The sequence below is a fragment of the Carica papaya genome, chromosome 8, assembly GCF_054855325.1.
Source record: "Carica papaya isolate Zhongbai chromosome 8, ASM5485532v1, whole genome shotgun sequence".
Classification (NCBI taxonomy): Eukaryota; Viridiplantae; Streptophyta; class Magnoliopsida; order Brassicales; family Caricaceae; genus Carica; species Carica papaya.
The window spans coordinates 16,414,362-16,430,133 of record NC_142316.1 but is presented as its reverse complement, the minus strand read 5'-3'; the positions used below and the strand labels follow the sequence as shown (position 1 = coordinate 16,430,133).

Genomic DNA, 15,772 nt, shown 5'->3' with positions numbered 1-15,772 from the left:
CTTGGGAAGTCCTCGTGTCGCACTAATTTTTTTTTTAGACGGGTCGCGCGACTGGAACTAGGGTCCCCTGGTTCATACGCAAATGTGAGTCAAGAAGCGGGGGCATTTTAATCGATATTAGAACGAGAAGGAGAGATGCAGAGTGCACGCACAAGGAAACAAATGACGGGAGGGGGGATGAAGGGAGAAAAAGTGTATGTATTTGCAGCGCAGAATGAAACATGAGCAATCATACCAGTACCAATGCAACGGATTCTATCAGAACTCCGCAAGTTAAGGGTGCTTGGGCGAGAGTAGCACTAGGATGGGTGACCTCCGGCGAAGTCCTTATATTTCACCCATTTTCTTAGGAAGTCCTCGTGTTGCACCCATTTTTTTGCAGATGATTCTTTCGACGATACGCGCGACTTGAATTATGGTCCTCAGGTTTATTCGCAAATGTGAGTCACAGCACTGTAGCATTTTACTTGATATTAGAACGAGCACGGGAGGTGAAGTGCGCACGCACAAGGAAACAAATGACGGGAGGGGGAAGAAAGGAGAAGGAGTTTATGTATTTTCAGCGGGAAATTAAACTGGTGCGATCATACCAGCACTAATGCACCGGATCCCATCAGAACTCCGCAGTTAAGTGTGCTTGGGCGAGAGTAGTACTCGGATGGGTTACATCCTGGGAAGTTCTCGTGTCACACCAATTTTTTTTCAGACGGGTCGTTCGACGTTACGCGCGACTGGAACTAGGGTCCGCTGGTTTATACGCAAATGTGAGTCAAGAAGCAGGGGCATTTTAATTGATATTAGAACGAGAAAAAGAGATGCAGAGTGCACGCACAAGGAAATAAATGACGGGAGGGGGGATGGAGGGAGAAAAAGTGTATGTATTTGCAGTGCAGAATGAAACATGAGCAATCATACCAGCACCAATGCAACGGATTCTATCAGAACTCCGCAGGTTAAGGGTGCTTGGGCGAGAGAAGCACTAGGATGGGTGACCTCCTACAAAGTCCTTATATTTCACCCATTTTCCTATGAAGTCCTCGTGTTGCACCCATTTTTTTGCAGATGATTCTTTCGACGATACGCGCGACTTGAATTATGATCCTCAGGTTTATTCACAAATGTGAGTCACGGCACCGTAGCATTTTACTTGATATTAGAACGAGCACGGGAGGTGCAGTGCGCACGCACAAGGAAACAAATAACGGGAGGAGGAAGAAAAGAGAAGGAGTGTATGTATTTACAGCGCGGAATGAAACAGGTGCGATCATACCAGCACTAACGCATCAGATTCTATCAGAACTCCGTAGGTAAGGGTGCTTGGGCGAGAGTAGTACTAGCATGGGTTACCTCCTGGGAAGTCCTTATATTTCACCCATTTTCTTTTGAAGTCCTCGTATTGCACCCATTTTTTTGCAGATGATTCTTTCGACGTTACGCGCGACTTGAATTATGGTCCTCAGGTTTATTCGCAAATGTGAGTCACGGCGCTGTACCATTTTACTTGATATTAGAACGAGAACGGGAGGTGCAGTGCACACGCACAAGGAAACAAATTACGGGAGGGGGAAGAAAGGGGAAAGAGTTTATGTATTTGCAGCGCAAAATTAAACAGCTGCGACCATACCAGCACTAATACAACGGATTCTATCAGAACTCCGTAGGTAAGGGTGCTTTGGCGAGAGTAGTACTAGCATGGGTTACCTCCTGGGAAGTCCTTATATTTCACCCATTTTCTTGTGAAGTCCTCGTGTTGCACCCATTTTTTTGCTGATGATTCTTTCGATGTTACACGCGACTTGAATTATGGTCCTCAAGTTTATTCGCAAATGTGAGTCACGGCGCTGTAGCATTTTACTTGATATTAGAACGAGAAAAGGAGGTGCAGTGCGCACGCACAAGGAAACAAATGACGGGAGGGGGAAGAAAGGGGAATGAGTTTATGTATTTGCAGCACGAAATTAAACAGGTGCGATCATACCAGCACTAATGCACCGGATCCCATCAGAACTCCGCAGTGAAGTGTGCTTGGGTGAGATTAGTACTCGGATGGGTGACCTCTTGGGTAGTCCTCGTGTTGCACCAATTTTTTTTCAGACGGGTTGTTCGACGTTACGCGCGTCTGGAATTAGGGTCCGCTGGTTTATACGCAAATGTGAGTCAAGAAGCAGGGGCATTTTAATCGATATTGGAATGAGAATGAGAGGTGAAGTGTGAACGCACAAGGAAACAAATGACGGGAGGGGGAAGAAAGGAAGAGTGTATGTATTTGCAGTGCGAAATTAAACAGGTGCGATCATACCAGCACTACAGCCCCGGATCCCATCAGAACTCCGCAGTTAAGAGTGCTTGGGCGAGAGTAGTACTCGGATCGGTGACCACCTGGGAAGCCCTCGTGTTGCACCTATTTTTTTTCAGATGGGTTGTTCGACGTTACGCACGAATGGAATTATAAACCGCTGGGTCATTTGCAAAGGTGAGTCACGGCGCCGTGGCATTTTACTTGATATTTGAACGAGAACGAGAGGTGCAGTGCGCACGCACAAGGAAACAAATGACGGGAGGGGGGATGGAAGGAGAAAGAGTGTATGTATTTGCAATGCAGAATGAAACATGAGGGATCATACCAGCACTAATACAACAGATTCTATCAGAACTCCGCAGTTAAGGGTGCTTGGGCGAGAAAAGTACTCGGATGGGTGACCTCCTGCGAAGTCCTTATATTTCACCCATTTTCTTGGGAGGTCCTCGTGTTGCACCCGTCTTTTTGCAGATGATTCTTTCGACGTTACGCGCGACTTGATTTATGGTCCGCAGGTTTATTTGCAAATGTGAGTCTCGGCGCCATGGCATTTTACTTGATATTAGAACGAGTATGGGAGGTGCAGTGCGCACGCACAAGGAAACAAATGACGGATGAAGAAGAAAAGAGAATGAGTGTATGTATTTGAAGCGCAAAATTAAACAAGTGGCATCATACCAGCACTAATGCACTGGATCCTATCAGAACTCTGCAGTTAAGTCTGCTTTGGCAAGAGTAGTACTCGGATGGGTGACCTCTTGGGAAGTCCTCGTATCGCAACAATTTTTTTTCGATGGGTCGTTCGACGTTACGCGCGACTGGAACTATGGTCCGCTGGTTTATACGCAAATGTGAGTCAAGAATCAGGGGCATTTTAATCGATATTAGAACGAGAAGGAGAGGTGCAGTGTGAACGCACATGGAAACAAATGATGGGAGGGGGGGAGGGAAGAAGGAGTGTATGTATTTTCAGCATGAAATTAAACAGGTGAGGTCACACCCACACAAATTCACCGGATCCCATCAGAACTCCGCAGTTAAGTGTGCTTTGGCGAAAGTAGTACAATGATGGGTTACCTCCTGGGAGGTTCTCGTGTTGCACCCATTTTCTTTTTTTCAGATGTGCCGTTCGACGTTACGCGCGACTTTAATTATGGTCCGCAGATTTATTTACAAATGTGAGTCACGACACCGTGGCATTTTACCTGATATTTGAACTAGAACGAGAGGTGCAGTCACAAGGAAACAAATGACTGGAGGGGGAAGAAAGGAGAAGGAGTTTATGTATTTGCAGCGCGAAATTAAACAGGTGCGATCATACCAGCATAAATGCACCGAATCCCATCAGAACTCCGCAGTTATGTGTGCTTTGGCGAAAGTAGTACAATGATGGTTTACCTCCTGGGAAGTTCTCGTGTTACACCCATTTTTTTTTTCACATGTGTCGTTCGACGTTACGCGCGACTTTAATTATGGTCCGCAGATTTATTCGCAAATGTGAGTCACGGCGCCGTGGCATTTTACTTGATATTTGAACGAGAATGAGAGGTGCAGTGCGCACGCACAAGGAAACAAATGACGGGAGGGGGAAGAAAGGAGAAGGAGTTTATGTATTTGCAGCGCGGAATTAAACGAGTGCGATCATACCAGCACTAATGCACCGGATCTCATCAGAACTCCGCAGTTAAGTGTGCTTGGGCGAGAGTAGTACTCGCATGGGTGACATCCTGGGAAGTCCTCGTGTCGCACAAATTTTTTTTCAGACGGGTCGTTCGACGTTACGCGCGACTGGAACTGGGGTCCGCTGGTTTATACGCAAATGTGAGTCAAGAAGCAGGGCCATTTTAATCGATATTAGAACGAGAAGGAGAGGTGCAGTGTGAACGCACAAGGAAACAATTGATGGGAGGGGGAGGGAAGGAGAAGGAGTGTATGTATTTTCAGCACGAAATGAAACAGGTGCGATCATACCAGCACTAATGCAACGGATTCTATCAGAACTCCGTAGGTAAGGGTGCTTGCGCGAGAGTAGTACTAGCGTGGGTTACCTCCTGCGAAGTCCTTATATTTCACCAATTTTCTTGTGAAGTCCTCGTGTTGCACCCATTTTCTTTTTTTCAGAGGTGTCGTTCGACGTTACGCGCGACTTTAACTATGATCCGCAGATTTATTCGCAAATGTGAGTCACGGCACCATGGCATTTTACGTTATATTTGAACGAGAACGAGAGGTGCAGTGCGCACGCACAAGGAAACAAATGACGGGAGGGGGAAGAAAGGAAAAGGAGTTTATGTATTTGCAGCGCAAAATTAAACAAGTGCGATCATACCAGCAAAAATGCACCGAATCCCATCAGAACTCCGCAGTTAAGTGTGCTTTGGCGAAAGTAGTACAATGATGGGTTACCTCCTGGGACGTTCTTGTGTTACACCCGTTTTCTTTTTTTCAGATGTGCTGTTCGACGTTACGCGCGACTTTAATTATGGTCCGGAGATTTTTTCGCAAATGTGAGTCACGGCGCCGTGGCATTTTACTTGATATTTGAACGAGAATGAGAGGTGCAGTGCGCACGCACAAGGAAACAAATGACGGGAGGGGGAAGAAAGGAGAAGGAGTTTATGTATTTGCAGCGCGGAATTAAACGAGTGCGATCATACCAGCACTAATGCACCGGATCTCATCAGAACTCCGCAGTTAAGTGTGCTTGGGCGAGAGTAGTACTCGCATGGGTGACATCCTGGGAAGTCCTCGTGTCGCACAAATTTTTTTTCAGACGGGTCGTTCGACGTTACGCGCGACTGGAACTGGGGTCCGCTGGTTTATACGCAAATGTGAGTCAAGAAGCAGGGCCATTTTAATCGATATTAGAACGAGAAGGAGAGGTGCAGTGTGAACGCACAAGGAAACAATTGATGGGAGGGGGAGGGAAGGAGAAGGAGTGTATGTATTTTCAGCACGAAATGAAACAGGTGCGATCATACCAGCACTAATGCAACGGATTCTATCAGAACTCCGTAGGTAAGGGTGCTTGCGCGAGAGTAGTACTAGCGTGGGTTACCTCCTGCGAAGTCCTTATATTTCACCAATTTTCTTGTGAAGTCCTCGTGTTGCACCCATTTTCTTTTTTTCAGAGGTGTCGTTCGACGTTACGCGCGACTTTAACTATGATCCGCAGATTTATTCGCAAATGTGAGTCACGGCACCATGGCATTTTACGTTATATTTGAACGAGAACGAGAGGTGCAGTGCGCACGCACAAGGAAACAAATGACGGGAGGGGGAAGAAAGGAAAAGGAGTTTATGTATTTGCAGCGCAAAATTAAACAAGTGCGATCATACCAGCAAAAATGCACCGAATCCCATCAGAACTCCGCAGTTAAGTGTGCTTTGGCGAAAGTAGTACAATGATGGGTTACCTCCTGGGACGTTCTTGTGTTACACCCGTTTTCTTTTTTTCAGATGTGCTGTTCGACGTTACGCGCGACTTTAATTATGGTCCGGAGATTTTTTCGCAAATGTGAGTCACGGCGCCGTGGCATTTTACTTGATATTTGAATGAGAACGAGAGGTGCAGTGCGCACGCACAAGGAAACAAATGACAGGAGGGGGAAGAAAGGGGAAGGAATTTATCTATATGCAGCGCGAAATTAATTTGGTGCGATCATACCAGCACTAATGCACCGGATCCCATCAGAACTCTGCAAATGTGAGTCAAGAAGCAGGGGCATTTTAATCGATATTAGAACGAGAAGGAGAGATGCAGAGTGCACGCACAAGGAAACAAATGACGGGAGGGGGGATGGAGGGAGAAAAAGTGTATGTATTTGCAGCGCAGAATGAAACATGAGCAATCATACCAGCACCAATGCAACGGATTCTATCAGAACTCCGCAAGTTAAGGGTGCTTGGGCGAGAGTAGCGCTAGGATGGGTGACCTCCTGCGAAGTCCATATATTTCACCCATTTTCTTAGGAAGTCCTCGTGTTGTACCCATTTTTTTGCAGATGATTCTTTCGACATTACGCGCGACTTGAATTATGGTCCTCAGGTTTATTCGCAAATGTGAGTCACGGCGCTGTAGTATTTTACTTGATATTAGAACGAGAACGGGAGCTACAGTGCGCACGCACAAGGAAACAAATGACGGGAGGGGGACGAAAGGGGAATGAGTTTATGTATTTGCAGCGCGAAATTAAACAGGTGCAATCATTCCAGCACTAATGCACCCGATCCCATCAGAACTCCGCAGTTAAGTGTGCTTGGGCGAGAGTAGTACTCGGATGGGTGACCTCTTTGGAAGTCCTCATGTCGCACCAATTTTTTTTTAGACGGGTCGTTCGACGTTACGCGCGACTGGAATTAGGGTCCGCTGGTTTATACGCAAATGTGAGTCAAGAAGCAGAGACATTTTAATCGATATTAGAACGAGAATGAGAGGTGAAGTGTGAACGCACAAGGAAACAATTGATGGGAGGGGGAGAGAAGGAGAAGGAGTGTATGTATTTTCAGCACGAGATGAAACATGTGCGATCATACCAGCACTAATGCAACGGATTCTATCAGAACTCCGTAGGTAAGGGTGCTTGGGCTAGAGTAGTACTAGCGTGGGTTACCTCCTGCGAAGTCCTTATATTTCACCCATTTTCTTGTGAAGTCCTCGTGTTGCACCCATTTTCTTTTTTTCAGATGTGCCGTTCGACGTTACGCGCGACTTTAAGTATGGTCCACAAATTTATTTGCAAATGTTAGTTACGGTGCTGTGGCATTTTACTTGATATTTAAACGAGAACGAGAGATGCAGTGCGCACGCACAAGGAAACAAATGACGGGAGGGGGAAGAAAGGAGAAGGAGTTTATGTATTTGCAGCGCGAAATTAAACCGGTGCGATCATACCAGCACTAATGCACCGGATCCCATCAGAACTCCGCAGTTAAGTGTGCTTGGGCGAGATTAGTACTCGGATGGGTGACCTCATGGGAAGTCCTCATGTCGCACCAATTTTTTTTTCAGACGGGTTGTTCGACGTTACGCGCGTCTGGAACTAGGGTCCGCTGGATTATACGCAAATGTGAGTCAAGAAGCAGGGGCATTTTAATCGCTATTAGAACGAGAATGAGAGGTGAAGTGTGAACGCCACAAATGATGGGAGGGGGAAGAAAGGAGAAGGAGTGTATGTATTTACAGCGGAAAATTAAATAGGTGCGATCATACCAGCACTAAAGCTCCGGATCCCATCAGAACTCCGCAGTCAAGTGTGCTTGGGCGAGGGTAGTACTCGGATGGGTGACCACCTGGGAAGCCCTCGTGTTGCACCTATTTTTTTTCGGATGGGTTGTTAGACGTTACGCGCGAATGGAATTATAAACCGCTGGTTCATTTGCAAAGGTGAGTCACGGTGCCGGGGCATATTACTTGATATTAGAACGAGAAAGAGAGATGCAGAGTGCACGCACAAGAAAACAAATAACGGGAGGGGGAATGGAATGAGAAAGAATGTATGTATTTGCAGTGCGGAATGAAACGTGAGGGATCATACCAGCACTAATGCAACGGATTCTATCAGAACTCCGCAGTTAAGGGTGCTTGGGCGAGAAAAGTACTCGGATGGGTGACCTCCTGCGAAGTCCTTATATTTCACCCATTTTCTTGGGAGATCTTCGTGTTGCACCCATCTTTTTGCAGATGATTCTTTCGACGTTACGGGCGACTTGATTTATGGTCCGCAGGTTTATTCGCAAATGTGAGTCACGGCGCCGTGTCATTTTACTTGATATTAGAAGGAGTACGGGAGGTGCAGTGCGCACGCACAAGGAAACAAATGACGGGAGGAGGAAGAAAAGAGAAAGAGTGTATGTATTTGAAGCGCAAAATTAAACAAGTGGCATCATACCCGCACTAATGCACTGGATCCCATCAGAACTCTGCAGTTAAGTGTGCTTGGGCGAGAGTAATACTCGGATGGGTGACCTCTTGGAAAGTCCTCGTATCGCAACAATCTTTTTTCAGATGGGTCGTTCGACGTTACGCGCGACTGAAACTATGGTCCGCTGGTTTATATGCAAATGTGAGTCAAGAATCAGGGGCATTTTAATAGATATTAGAACGAGAATGAGATGTGCAGTGTGAACGCACAAGGAAACAAATGATGGGAGGGGGGGAGGGAAGAAGGAGTGTATGTATTTTCGGCACGAAATTAAACAGGTGCGGTCACACCAGCACAAATGCACCGGATCCCATCAGAACTCTGCAGTTAAGTGTGCTTTGGCGAAAGTAGTACAATGATGGGTTACCTCCTGGGAAGTTCTCGTGTTGCACCCATTTTCTTTTTTTCAGATGTGCCGTTCGACGTTACGCGCAACTTTAATTATGGTCCGCAGATTTATTCGCTAATGTGAGTCACGGCGCCGTGGCATTTTACTTGATATTTGAACGAGAACGAGAGGTGCAGTGCGCACGCACAAGGAAACAAATGACGGGAGGGGGAAGAAAGGGGAAGGAATTTATGTATTTGCAGCGCAAAATTAAACAGGTGCGATCATACCAGCACTAATGCACAGGATCACATCAGAACTCGCAGTTAAAGGTGCTTGGGCGAGAGTAGTACTCGGATGGGTGACCTCCTGCGAAGTCCTTGTGTCGCACTAATTTTTTTTTTAGACGGGTCGTTCGACGTTACGCGCGACTGGAACAAGGGTCCACTGGTTTATACGCAAATGTGAGTCAAGAAGCAGGGGCATTTTAATCGTTATTAGAACGAGAAGGAGAGATGCAGAGTGCACGCAGAAGGAAACAAATGACGGGAGGGGGGATGGAGGGAGAAAATGTGTATGTATGTACAGCGCAGAATGAAACATCAGCAATCATACTAGCACCAATGCAACGGATTCTATCAGAACTCCACAAGTTAAGGGTGCTTGGGCGAGAGTAGCACTAGGATGGGTGACCTCATGCGAATTCCTTATATTTCACCCATTTTCTCAGGAAGTCCTCGTGTTGCACCCATTTTTTTGCAGATGATTCTTTCGACGATACGCGCGACTTGAATTATGGTCCTCAGGTTTATTCGCAAATGTGAGTCACGGCACCGTAGCATTTTACTTGATATTAGAACGAGCACGGGAGGTGCAGTGCGCACGCACAAGGAAACAAATGATGGGAGGGGGAAGAAAGGAGAAGGAGTTTATGTATTTGCAGCGTGGAATTAAAGGGGTGCGATCATACCAGCACTAATGCACCGGATCCCATCAGAACTCCGCAATTAAGTGTGCTTGGACGAGAGTAGTACTCGGATGGGTGACCTCCTGGGAAGTCCTTGTGTCGCACCAATTTTTTTTCAGACGGGTCGTTCGACGTTACGCGCGACTGGAACTTGGGTCCGCTGGTTTATACGCAATTGTGAGTCAAGAAGCAGGGGCATTTTATCGATATTAGAACGAGAATGAGAGGTGCAGTGTGAACGCACAAGGAAACAATTGAGGGGAGGGGGAGGGAAGGAGAAGGAGTGTATGTATTTTCAGCACGAAATGAAACAGGTGCGATCATACCAGCACTAATGCATCGGATCCCATCAAAACTCCGCAGTTTAGTGTGCTTGGGCGAGATTAGTACTCGGATGGGTGACCTCCTGTGAAGTCCTCTTGTCGTACTAATTTTTTTTTCAGACGGGTCGTTCGACGTTACGCGCGTCTGGAACTATGGTCCGCTGGTTTATACGCAAATGTGAGTCATGAAGCAGGGGCATTTTAGTCGATATTAGAACGAGAATGAGAGGTGAAGTGTGAACGCACAAGGAAACAAATGATGGGAGGGGAAGAAAGGAGAAGGAGTGTATGTATTTGCAGCGCGAAATTAAACAGGTGCGATCAAACCAGCACTAAAGCTCCGGATCCCATCAGAACTCCGCAGTTAAGTGTGCTTGGGCGAGGGTAGTACTCGGATGGGTGACCATTTGGGAAGCGCTCGTGTTGCACCTATTTTTTTTCGGATGGGTTGTTCGACGTTACGCGCGAATGGAATTATAAACTGCTGGTTCATTTGTAAAGGTGAGTCACGGTGCCGGGGCATATTACTTGATATTAGAACGAGAAAGAGAGATGCAGAGTGCACGCACAAGGAAAGAAATGACGGGAGGGGGGATGAAAGGAGAAAGAGTGTATGTATTTGCAGTGCATAATGAAACATGAGGGATCATACCAGCACTAATGTAACGGATTCTATCAGAACTCCGCAGTTAAGGGTGCTTGGGCGAGAAAAGTACTCGGATGGGTGACCTCCTGCGAAGTACTTATATTTCACCCATTTTCTTAGGAAGTCCTCGTGTTGCAACTATTTTTTGCAGATGATTCTTTCGACGTTACGCGCGACTTGAATTATGGTCCTCAGGTTTATTCGCAAATGTGAGTCACGGCGCCGTGGCATTTTACTTGATATTAGAACGAGATTGGGAGGTGCAGTTCGCACGCACAAGGAAACAAATGACGGGAGGGGGAAGAAAGGGGAATGAGTTTATGTATTTGCAGCACGAAATTAAACAGGTGCGATCATACCAGCACTAATTCACCGGATCCCATCAGAACTCCGCGGTTATGTGTGCTTGGGCGAGATTAGTACTCTGATGGATGACCTCCTGGGAAGTCCTCGTGTCGCACCAATTTTTTTCAGACGGGTCGTTCAACGTTACGCACATCTGGAACTAGGATCCGCTGGTTTATACGCAAATCTGAGTCAAGAAGCAGGGGCATTTTAATCGATATTAGAACGAGAATGAGAGGTGAAGTGTGAACGCACAAGGAAACAAATGATGGGAGGGGGAAGAAAGGAGAAGGAGTGTATGTATTTGCAGCGTGAAATTAAACAGGTTCGATCATACCAGCACTAAAGCTCCGGATCCCATCAGAACTCCGTAGTTAAGTGTGCTTGGGCGAGAGTAGTACTCGGATGGGTGACCACGTGGGAAGCCCTCGTGTTGCACCTATTTTCTTTCGGATGGGTTGTTCGACGTTACGCACGAATGGAATTATAAATCGCTGGTTCATTTGCAAAGGTCAGTCACGGTGCCGGGGCATATTACTTGATATTAGAACGAGAAAGAGAGATGCAGAGTGCACGCACAAGGAAACAAATGACGGGAGGGGGGATGGAAGGAGAAAGAGTGTATGTATTTGCAGTGCAGAATGAAACATGAGGGATCATACCAGAACTAATGCAACGGATTGGATCAGAACTCCGTAGGTAAGGGTGCTTGGGCGAGAGTAGTACTAGCATGGGTTACCTCCTGCGAAGTCCTTATATTTCACCCATTTTCTTGTGAAGTCCTCGTATTGCACCCATTTTTTTGCAGATAATTCTTTCGACGTAACGCGCGACTTGAATTATGGTCCTCAGGTTTATTCGCAAATGTGAGTCACGGCACCGTGGCGTTTTACTTGATATTAGAACGAGAACAGGAGGTGCAGTCCGCACGCACAAGGAAACAAATGACGGGAGGGGGAAGAAAGGGGAATGAGTTTATGTATTTGTAGCGCAAAATTAAACGGGTGCGATCATACCAGCACAAATGCACCGGATCTCATCAGAACTCCGCAGTTAAGTGTTCTTTGGCGGAAGTAGTACAATGATGGGTTACCTCGTGGGAAGTTCTCGTGTTGCACCAATTTTCTTTTTTTCAGATGTGCCGTACGACTTTACGCGCTACTTTTATTATGGTCCGCAGATTTATTCGCAAATGTGAGTCACGGTGTCGTGGCATTTTACTTGATATTTGAACGAGAACGAGAGGTGCAGTGTGCACGCACAAGGAAACAAATGACGGGAGGGGGAAGAAAGGAGAAGGAGTTTATGTATTTGCAGCGCAAAATTAAACAGGTGCGATCATACCAGCACTAATGCACCGGATCCCATCAGAACTCCGCAGTTAAGTGTGCATGGGCGAGAGTAGTACTCGGATGGGTGACCTCTTAGGAAGTCCTCGTGTCGCACTAATTTTTTTTTCAGACGGGTCGTTCGACGTTACGCGCGACTGAAACTAGGGTCCACTGGTTTATACGCAAATGTGAGTTAAGAAGCAGGGGCATTTTAATCGATATTAGAACGAGAAGGAGAGATGCGGAGTGCACGCACAAGGAAACAAATGACGGGAGGGGGGATGGAGGGAGAAAACGTGTATGTATTTGCAGCGCAGAATGAAACATGAGCAATCATACCAGCACCAATGCAACGGATTCTATCAGAACTCCGCAAGTTAAGGGTGCTTGGGCGAGAGTAGCACTAGGATGGGTGACCTCATGCGAAGTCCTTATATTTCACCCATTTTCTTAGGAAGTCCTCGTTTTCCACCCATTTTTTTGCAAATGATTCTTTCGACGATACGCGCGACTTGAATTATGGTCCTCAGGTTTATTCGCAAATGTGAGTCACGGCACCCTAGCATTTTACTTTATATTAGAAGGAGTACGAGAGGTGCAGTGCGCACGCACAAGGAAACAAATGACGGGAGGGGGAAGAAAGGAGAAGGAGTTTATGTATTTGCAGCGCGGAATTAAACGGGTGCGATCATACCAGCAGTAATGCACCGGATCCCGTCAGAACTCCGCAGTTAAGTGTGCTTTGGCGAGAGTAGTACTCGGATTGGTGATCTCCTGGGAAGTCCTCGTGTCTCACCAATTTTTTTTCAGACGGGTCGTTCGACGTTACGCGCGACTAGAACTAGAATCCGCTGGTTTATACGCAAATGTGAGTCAAGAAGCAGGGGCATTTTAATCGCTATTAGAACGAGAAGGAGAGGTGCAGTGTGAACGCACAAGGAAACAATTGATGGAAGGGGGAAGGAAGGAGAAGGAGTGTATGTATTTTCAGCAAGAAATGAAACAGGTGCGATCATACCAGCACTAATGCAACGGATTCTATCAGAACTCCGTAGGTAAGGGTGCTTGGGCGAGAGTAGTAATAGCATGGGTTACCTCCTGCGAAGTCCTTATATTTCACCCATTTTCTTGTGAAGTCCTCGTGTTGCACCCATTTTTTTGCAGATGATTCTTTCGACGTTACGCGCGACTTGAATTATGGTCCTCAGGTTTATTCGCAAATGTGAGTCACGGCGCCGTGGCATTTTACTTGATATTAGAACGAGTACGGGAGGTGCATTACGCACGCACAAGGAAACAAATGACGGGAGGAGGAAGAAAAGAGAAGGAGTGTATGTATTTGAAGCGCAAAATTAAAGAAGTGGCATCATACCAGCACTAATGCACTGGATCCCATGAGAACTCTGCAGTTAAGTGTGCTTGGGCGAGTGTAGTACTCGGATGGGTGACCTCTTGGGAAGTCCTCGTATCGCAACAATTTTATTTCAGATGGGTTGTTCGACGTTATGCGCGACTGGAACTATGGTCCGCTGGTTTATACGCAAATGTGAGTCAAGAATCAGGGGCATTTTAATCGATATTAAGACGAGAAGGAGAGGTGCAATGTGAACGCACAAGGAAACAAATGATGGGAGGGGGGGAGGGAAGAAGGAGTGTATGTATTTTCAGCACGAAATTAAACAGGTGCGGTCACACCAGCACAAATGCACCAGATCCCATCAGAACTCCGCAGTTAAGTGTGCTTTGGCGAAAGTAGTACAATGATGGGTTACCTCTTGGGAAGTTCTCGTGTTGCACCCATTTTCTTTTTTTCAGATGTGTCGTTCGACCTTACGCGCGACCTTAATTATGGTCCGCAGATTTATTCGCAAATGTGAGTCACGGCGCCGTGGCATTTTACTTGATATTTGAACGAGAACGAGAGGTGCAGTGCGCACGCACAAGGAAACAAATGACGGGAGGGGGAAGAAAGGAGAAGGAGTTTATGTATTTGCAGCGCGAAATTAAACTGGTGCGATCATACCAGCACTAATGCAACAGATCCGATATGAACTCCGCAGATAAGTGTGCTTGGGCGAGAGTAGTACTCGGATGGGTGACCTCCTGCGAAGTCCTCGTGTCATACTAATTTTTTTTTTCAGACGAGTCGTTCGACGTTACGCGCGACTGGAACTAGGGTCCACTGGTTTATACGCAAATGTGAGTCAAGAAGCAGGGGCATTTTAATCGATATTAGAACGAGAAGGAGAGATGCAGAGTGCACGCACAAGGAAACAAATGACGGGAGGGGGGATGGAGGGAGAAAAAGTGTATGTATTTGTAGCGCAGAATGAAACATGAGCAATCATACCAGCACCAATGCAACGGATTCTATCAAGACTCCGCAAGTTAAGGGTGCTTGGGCGAGAGTAGCACTAGGATGGGTGACATCTAGCGAAGTCCTTATATTTCACCCATTTTCTCAGGAAGTCCTCGTGTTGCACCCATTTTTTTGCAGATGATTCTTTCGACGATACGCGCGACTTGAATTATGGTCCTCAGGTTTATTCGCAAATGTGAGTCACAGCACCGTAGCATTTTACTTGATATTAGAACGAGCACGGGAGGGAAAAGAAAGGAGAAGGAGTTTATGTATTTGCAGCGCAGAATTAAATGGGTGCGATCATACCAGCACTAATGAACCGGATCCCATCAGAACTCCGTAGTTAAGTGTGCTTGGGCGAGAGTAGTACTAGGATGGGTGACCTCCTGGGAAGTCCTCGTGTCGCACTAATTTTTTTTCAGACGGGTCGTTCGACGTTACGCGCGACTGGAACTAGGGTCCGCTAGTTTATACGCAAATGTGAGTCAAAAAGCACGGGCATTTTAATCGATATTAGAACGAGAAGGAGCGGTGCAGTGTGAACGCACAAGGAAACAATTGGTGGGAGGGGGAGGGAAGGAGAAGGAGAAGGAGTGTATGTATTTTCAGCACGAAATGAAACAAGTGCGATCATACCAGCACTAATGCAACGGATTCTATCAGAACTCCGTAGGTAAGGGAGCTTGGACGAGAGTAGTACTAGCATGAGTTACCACCTGCGAAGTCCTTATATTTCACCCATTTTCTTATGAAGTCCTTGTGTCGCACCAATTTTTTTTCAGACGGGTCGTTCGACGTTACACGCGTCTGGAACTAGGGTCCGCTGGTTTATACGCAAATGTGAGTCAAGAAGCAGGGGCATTTTAATCGATATTAGAACGAGAACGAGAGGTGAAGTGTGAACGCACAAGGAAACAAATGACGGGAGGGGGAAGAAAGGAGAAGGAGTGTATGTAATTGCAGCGCAAAATTAAACAGGTGCGATCATACCAGCACTAAAGCTCCGGATCCCATCAGAACTCCACAGTTAAGCGTGCTTGGGCGAGAGTAGTACTCGGATGGGTGACCACCTGGGAAGCCCTCGTGTTGCACCTATATTTTTTCGGATGGGTTGTTTGATGTTACGCGCGAATGGAATTATAAACCGCTGGTTCATTTGCAAAGGTGAGTCACGATGCCGGGGCATATTACTTGATATTAGAACGAGAAAGAGAGATGCAGAGTGCACGCACAAGGAAACAAATGAC

At 46.6% G+C, this 15,772-nt stretch overlaps 8 non-coding genes and 19 pseudogenes across 8 annotated transcripts; all 27 read left to right on the top strand.

Moving 5' to 3' along the window:
• The first annotated feature begins 576 nt into the window (after nt 1-576).
• Nucleotides 577-695, top strand: LOC148243682 (5S ribosomal RNA; annotated as a pseudogene).
• A 1,269-nt stretch (nt 696-1,964) lies between these two features.
• Nucleotides 1,965-2,083, top strand: LOC148243681 (5S ribosomal RNA; annotated as a pseudogene).
• A 202-nt stretch (nt 2,084-2,285) lies between these two features.
• Nucleotides 2,286-2,404, top strand: LOC148243680 (5S ribosomal RNA). Its single transcript, XR_015815372.1, has one exon. It is a non-coding gene; the product is annotated as a 5S ribosomal RNA (ribosomal RNA).
• Nucleotides 2,405-3,285: 881 nt separating this feature from the next.
• Nucleotides 3,286-3,404, top strand: LOC148243679 (5S ribosomal RNA; annotated as a pseudogene).
• A 202-nt stretch (nt 3,405-3,606) lies between these two features.
• On the top strand, nt 3,607-3,725 carry LOC148243678 (5S ribosomal RNA; annotated as a pseudogene).
• Nucleotides 3,726-3,932: 207 nt separating this feature from the next.
• Nucleotides 3,933-4,051, top strand: LOC148243677 (5S ribosomal RNA; annotated as a pseudogene).
• An 891-nt stretch (nt 4,052-4,942) lies between these two features.
• On the top strand, nt 4,943-5,061 carry LOC148243676 (5S ribosomal RNA; annotated as a pseudogene).
• A 1,436-nt stretch (nt 5,062-6,497) lies between these two features.
• LOC148243675 (5S ribosomal RNA) lies at nt 6,498-6,616 on the top strand (annotated as a pseudogene).
• A 563-nt stretch (nt 6,617-7,179) lies between these two features.
• On the top strand, nt 7,180-7,298 carry LOC148243674 (5S ribosomal RNA). The gene has a single exon (XR_015815088.1). It is a non-coding gene; the product is annotated as a 5S ribosomal RNA (ribosomal RNA).
• Nucleotides 7,299-7,497: 199 nt separating this feature from the next.
• Nucleotides 7,498-7,616, top strand: LOC148243673 (5S ribosomal RNA). Its single transcript, XR_015814486.1, has one exon. It is a non-coding gene; the product is annotated as a 5S ribosomal RNA (ribosomal RNA).
• Nucleotides 7,617-7,822: 206 nt separating this feature from the next.
• On the top strand, nt 7,823-7,941 carry LOC148243672 (5S ribosomal RNA; annotated as a pseudogene).
• Nucleotides 7,942-8,177: 236 nt separating this feature from the next.
• On the top strand, nt 8,178-8,295 carry LOC148243671 (5S ribosomal RNA; annotated as a pseudogene).
• Nucleotides 8,296-8,499: 204 nt separating this feature from the next.
• LOC148243670 (5S ribosomal RNA) lies at nt 8,500-8,618 on the top strand (annotated as a pseudogene).
• Nucleotides 8,619-8,827: 209 nt separating this feature from the next.
• On the top strand, nt 8,828-8,945 carry LOC148243669 (5S ribosomal RNA; annotated as a pseudogene).
• A 562-nt stretch (nt 8,946-9,507) lies between these two features.
• LOC148243668 (5S ribosomal RNA) lies at nt 9,508-9,626 on the top strand (annotated as a pseudogene).
• A 204-nt stretch (nt 9,627-9,830) lies between these two features.
• LOC148243667 (5S ribosomal RNA) lies at nt 9,831-9,949 on the top strand (annotated as a pseudogene).
• A 205-nt stretch (nt 9,950-10,154) lies between these two features.
• Nucleotides 10,155-10,273, top strand: LOC148243666 (5S ribosomal RNA). Its single transcript, XR_015814948.1, has one exon. It is a non-coding gene; the product is annotated as a 5S ribosomal RNA (ribosomal RNA).
• A 559-nt stretch (nt 10,274-10,832) lies between these two features.
• Nucleotides 10,833-10,951, top strand: LOC148243665 (5S ribosomal RNA; annotated as a pseudogene).
• A 204-nt stretch (nt 10,952-11,155) lies between these two features.
• Nucleotides 11,156-11,274, top strand: LOC148243664 (5S ribosomal RNA). Its single transcript, XR_015815081.1, has one exon. It is a non-coding gene; the product is annotated as a 5S ribosomal RNA (ribosomal RNA).
• Nucleotides 11,275-11,834: 560 nt separating this feature from the next.
• LOC148243663 (5S ribosomal RNA) lies at nt 11,835-11,953 on the top strand (annotated as a pseudogene).
• Nucleotides 11,954-12,162: 209 nt separating this feature from the next.
• Nucleotides 12,163-12,281, top strand: LOC148243662 (5S ribosomal RNA). The gene has a single exon (XR_015814960.1). It is a non-coding gene; the product is annotated as a 5S ribosomal RNA (ribosomal RNA).
• Nucleotides 12,282-12,843: 562 nt separating this feature from the next.
• On the top strand, nt 12,844-12,962 carry LOC148243661 (5S ribosomal RNA; annotated as a pseudogene).
• A 560-nt stretch (nt 12,963-13,522) lies between these two features.
• LOC148243660 (5S ribosomal RNA) lies at nt 13,523-13,640 on the top strand (annotated as a pseudogene).
• Nucleotides 13,641-13,844: 204 nt separating this feature from the next.
• LOC148243659 (5S ribosomal RNA) lies at nt 13,845-13,963 on the top strand (annotated as a pseudogene).
• Nucleotides 13,964-14,172: 209 nt separating this feature from the next.
• On the top strand, nt 14,173-14,291 carry LOC148243658 (5S ribosomal RNA; annotated as a pseudogene).
• Nucleotides 14,292-14,817: 526 nt separating this feature from the next.
• LOC148243657 (5S ribosomal RNA) lies at nt 14,818-14,936 on the top strand. The gene has a single exon (XR_015814484.1). It is a non-coding gene; the product is annotated as a 5S ribosomal RNA (ribosomal RNA).
• Nucleotides 14,937-15,501: 565 nt separating this feature from the next.
• LOC148243656 (5S ribosomal RNA) lies at nt 15,502-15,620 on the top strand. Its single transcript, XR_015815831.1, has one exon. It is a non-coding gene; the product is annotated as a 5S ribosomal RNA (ribosomal RNA).
• Nucleotides 15,621-15,772: the final 152 nt, after the last annotated feature.